The sequence below is a fragment of the Ips typographus genome, linkage group LG1 (assembly GCF_016097725.1).
Source record: "Ips typographus isolate SLU linkage group LG1, UJ_Ityp_2.0, whole genome shotgun sequence".
Taxonomy (NCBI): Eukaryota; Metazoa; Arthropoda; class Insecta; order Coleoptera; family Curculionidae; genus Ips; species Ips typographus.
Genome location: NC_138422.1, coordinates 6,284,860 through 6,290,143, shown reverse-complemented (window position 1 = coordinate 6,290,143; position 5,284 = coordinate 6,284,860). Strand labels below are relative to the sequence as shown.

Here is a 5,284-nt window from a genome sequence, read left to right as displayed (position 1 = left end):
AGCTGTCACCTGACTATAAGCCACGCTCTGAAGTTTTATTAAGTGTCAAATTTAACGTCTTAAACTGTCTTTTAATATCACAACTGTCAAATTTAAGTCTATAAGCCTGTCATTAAACGTCATAGCTGGTTCAGTTCGTCAAAGTGGTTCATGTTTTTCTAACAACACGAATTAAAAACCAAACAGAATGAATCAGGAGTTTGGCTTTGGCAACGTTGATTTGAATGTAAATTTGAAACTTTTCCACCTAGAAAGGTGTTTAGGAGTTTGAAAAACACAAAATTTCATAACCTGAATTGTTACATAGCCATACTTTTCATTTGAAAAATGACTGAGAATTTAATGAAGATAAAGAATATGCAACACATTTTTGTAAAAAAATATCTATAATTTACCCTTTTCTGTAAATTCTTTGTGGAGAAATTTATTTTGGGTCATCTCTACTAATAGAAATATAATCACTACATTGAATAATATCACTTATTTGTCCGTGATTTTAACGGAAAACATATTTATTGGATTTTCTAATAATACTGTTATCCATTGATCAATAAATCTATAAATCCTCTATGAAAAGGCTTTGTGATTCGATTTTCATTTGGATGTCAGATTGCAGCTTTTGCGATAATGATTTGCAAAATTCAATTCCTTCAGATTAATACATTTATTTTTCATGACTGAAGCATCAAGCCGTCAAATGCAGTTATAAATTCAAGTCACAGGACGTTTTTATAGTCGTTCAGATTATGTTACTTCGAAACACCTCACAAATGCTACTTTATGAATATTTTGAGTTTATTCGTAACAAAGTTTATTATGTTCTTGCACAGAAATAAGATATTTTTGGTTCAACTAATATACTTTAAAAGCAAACTAAATACAATTTTGTCATAAAGGTAGTAGCACAGTATAGCCAGTATAGTGGTAGTAGTTTCATGTCAAAGTTAACTTGGAAAATTTAGTGGGTAACCTAGAGTTTTTAGGGGAATTTCAATATTTTACACTCGTTCAAAACGTTTCCAGCTGTAGTAAAACTATTCCAGAAACTGGAAAATAAGGAAATTGTTCTTCGAAATCACAAGTCAAAGGCTGAAAACCACCCTACTTAGTAGAGCTTCAAAATCTAATAAAACTTGAGAAGTATGACTACTACTGAGACAGCCTTTATTAAAAATTGGCAACAGTGTTTCGAGATCTTAACTTGTCAGTTGTTATCAAATTTGACAACTTCTGTTTGATCTAACAGAACTAGGAATTTTTACTTTTTAGAAGATAGCAAACAGTGGTCCATGATAATTGAATCACTCTGTATGTAGCTTCTAAGCCAAGCTAAAGAACGTTTTGAACTTAAGATATTATTTAAGGACGTATTTTCATAAGTTTGAGTGTCATTTGTTTCCAAAAATGCTTTGTTAAAGAAATACAGGGTGTTGAAGTTTTATTTCTTTTAGTTTTTTCTTTATAGTTTTTACAGTTTTTGAGATAATTAGCTTATTTTGGATTATACTTTCTCTTTCCCAACATTTTTCTGGTCAAAAATCATTGGCGCAATTTTTTTAACAAAATTCTACATTCCTGTTCAATTTAAGAACTTTTTTGACTCTTTAATTTTTTTTCGTTCCAGTTTTAGAGAAAATTATCATACAAAAACCCAATTTATTTACCAATGTGCAGCAAAAAACTGCGATTTACTTACTTACTAAGAAATAAATGATACAAACAAGTACCTAAACTAAATGAAAATTTGAAATTATTAAGAATAAACATCATCACAACAACATCCTGTATTTTTATTTTAGCATTTTCGTTAATTTTGTTTATTTAGTAAACTATAGTTACATATTTTTTGACGTCGAATACACGGTTTAAATTTACGTTTTACAACCTAAAACACCCTGTAGATATGGGTTACCACCTTGTAAATTATTATTAACACCATTTTGGAATATTGTAAATTAAGTGGGTTATAGTGATTGAGTTCTTGCTTTGAAGGTTAACTTCTGTGCTGAATAATCGAAACACTAAATAAAATCAAAGCTGAAAAAACTGATTAAATACATAAACATTTTATTAATTTTGATATTTTTTAATAAAGAAGCATTTTTGTGCAACTTACTACAACTCTTAATATCTGTCCATTTTGATTTATTTCAGTGAGCTGTGGTGGTTTAATACATCTTCGTAATTCAGTGAACTGTATAAAAATAAAATTTAATAAGAAAAATAACACAATTAAATAAGGCAACAATGTGTAGAAATGCTTCGTTTGTGAGTTTCAACCAAAATTCATAATTAATAAAACGGTTGGTTTGTGTCTTAAATTGCTGCTATTTGACAACTTATTGACACTAATGTGGTTTACTATTTCAATTTCGCAATTACAACAAAAGGTTTTTCTTACAAAACTGTGCAAATTGCAGAAATCGCTTTGCTCATTCAAACTATGATATATCATTCGCGTGAACTATCGTGATATGATATCATTATCAGAGCGACATTTTGGTCCCTTTGATTATGTTAATAGCCTGATTAGTCCAGCAAAATTGTATATGTTACCCAGATATTTACTATTATTTCCTATGACAAGAAATACCTGTTTTTCATTACTCATGAAGAAGATCTTATTAATGGTTTTCAGGAAGGATTTCTTCTTTTCATTTGAATTAGCTGGGAGAAAAGAGAAAGGAGTCAAATGCTTAGTCACATTTTTTAATGAACAGTAAACCAAACATAATTTTTTTCCAAATTTAATTAATAGTAAAAGTTTTTTAGATGTTGCAATAGACATGCTTAACGCTATAGCTTTGTAATGTATCTTACAAGTAAAAACACTTCAAGTTTTGGCTTTAGACTAAGAAATATTCATTGATTTTTTTGATTCAGACTAAAATTATAACTCAAATTATCTGTCTTGATGTATTATTAGCAATAAAAAATTAATTAAATTTGAGTTAATGTCGATGTTAAAGGGCATTCGACTTACTAGTAGGGTTGCAAAGGTCAAGGGGTTGCTATTATATTAATTATGTTCTCAATAATTTTGCAGAAACACTGCCAATTATACTTTCGAGAAATAAAATTATGATTAATATTGGAGGACTAGTTTGTACCAAATTATCGATTTTTAATGATGAGTTTGCCCTTGCTAATACAGTGCCAAACAAACATTTATGACCTACTACTGTCTGAGAAAAAAAAAACGAAATTGATAAATGATTATAGAGAAAAGTTGTTTGACCGACATATCACATGTTTGATCAAAGAAATGTCCAGGATCACAAAGTGTTACGTCAGCTATTTTTTTATAATGTATTGCGGTGTTTTGTATTATAAAACTTAAACATTTAGTGTGAATTTTGTATTTTGTAAAGCAGGTTTTTGAAGTGAAACGGTAAATAATTAGGTAGTATCAAAAACTTAAAATGGAAAATTGGATTGCTCTATCTCAATCTGTTATAAACGATATGGTGAATATCTCAAAAACAGTTGACCTTAGACTTTTCTGGGAAACGAGACCAAGTTTGTGAACTGTTGTTTACCTATTCTAAATGGAATTTTTTTTTGCTCGATATTTGGCACTTTTGCAAAAATTAATTATTCCAAAGTTTAGTCGTTTATTTTCGGACATCAACGATCCAAATAATCTACCAGCGGAAGAAATATGGTTCTCACCCCTCCTTTTGGAATTGAAGTACACATGGATATATCTAAATGAAACCTTTTTTGTGCTCGAGAAAATCAGCAAAATTACACGGTAATATTGTCTCGATACTAGTTTGTTCTACCTGAACAACTCTGTACGTACAACATTTTAACTTGATTCATAAATTTGGTTGTTAAAGTTTTTATTCGATTTTATTTGGCAAAAATGGCAACAACAAGGTCTTTAAACCGTTTGTCACGATACTTCCACCCAAAATTAAATTCAATGTCAATGACCACTTTTTTATTTCCTGAGCAAATAAAGTCGTCAATGTTCTTTTTGCATCGTTACCTACCTTTAAACTTGACTTAATTTACATTGTCTCCTGTTTATTTTAATAGCCCCGACATTTTAGATTCAAGGAAAGTAAAACGCTGCACAAGCCAATTTTTATATCATAAAATTTAAAAACATACGTCATCTTGTTGCCACACGGGCCAACAAACTATTGTCACAAAACCGAACGTTGCCTTTTGTGCTTTATTCAGGTTATCATCGAGTTTTTAATGCTGACTCCCTGTTTAATATAAAATTACGCTCAAAGGCGAATTCCTGAAGCCATTGTTACGAAATTCCAATGAGATTATTCTTCTGGGAATGTAGGTGCTTAATGCATACGAATACTGCGAACTTGATCTCGTTTGATATGGCCACGCCCGCATTTTGGTTCTTGCATGTGAACTTGTTTAAAAAAACCTTAAATTACCACATCACTTTCGACCAGGTTTTTCGCAACCTTTCTCGAACAGCTATAAGATATTTATTAATGTTTCAAGATTTAAAGACTGCTTAATGTTTACTTTGAAGGTCCATTGCTGTCTATAACGATATTGTTGAAAGTAACTTGCTTAACCTATGTCTTTTTTTTAAAAGATGGGAGATAAGCGAAACATGTTCGAAATACAAGAGCTGAAATTGAAAGAACTAGATATTTTAGATCACTAACTTACAAATATGAAGGAATCAGTATCAAAACTGCAATACAAATTTACAAATCCTTCTGAAGGCCATTACCAGAGGATGATGAAAACAGATCAACACATAGAAACAACGAAACAGATTGCATTAAGACTAATCACAAAAATGAATATAATAAAATTATCTAAATTATACACATGTTCACAAATGTCAAATTTCCATAACCCCTGTATTATACCTATAATATATCATAATAATTTGAACAAGTAGTTTCTAAGAGATCTGCAAAAAAACATTTGAATGTGGTACATTTTTCTGTAACACTCTGTCTATTTCGTTTTTTTTTCTCTAAAAAAGTCCACTTAAAAATGAAAAAAACATCTTTTTGAGCATTTTACTGCGTGAATTTTAATTGCTCTCTGAACTTTGGTAACACAACACAAATCACACCCCCATACGAATTAATAAATTTATTTTACCACGTTTTTGTGATTATTAACACCTTAATATGACTTTAACTAATGACGTGCATTTAACTATCATTAAGATGGCATACCTACACTCTGTATACTGGTGTATACCTATAATTTATTACTAAAGAGCTGTAATTTCCTACAAGATGAAGGTGATACAACCTACATAGGAATGTTGTAAAGTAGTGTC

At 30.1% G+C, this 5,284-nt stretch overlaps 1 protein-coding gene across 1 annotated transcript in view; it reads left to right on the top strand.

Moving 5' to 3' along the window:
* The window catches only part of LOC145726273 (uncharacterized), a 67,697-nt gene that overhangs the window by 6,227 nt on the left and 56,186 nt on the right, over nucleotides 1–5,284 (top strand). The window lies entirely within an intron of this gene.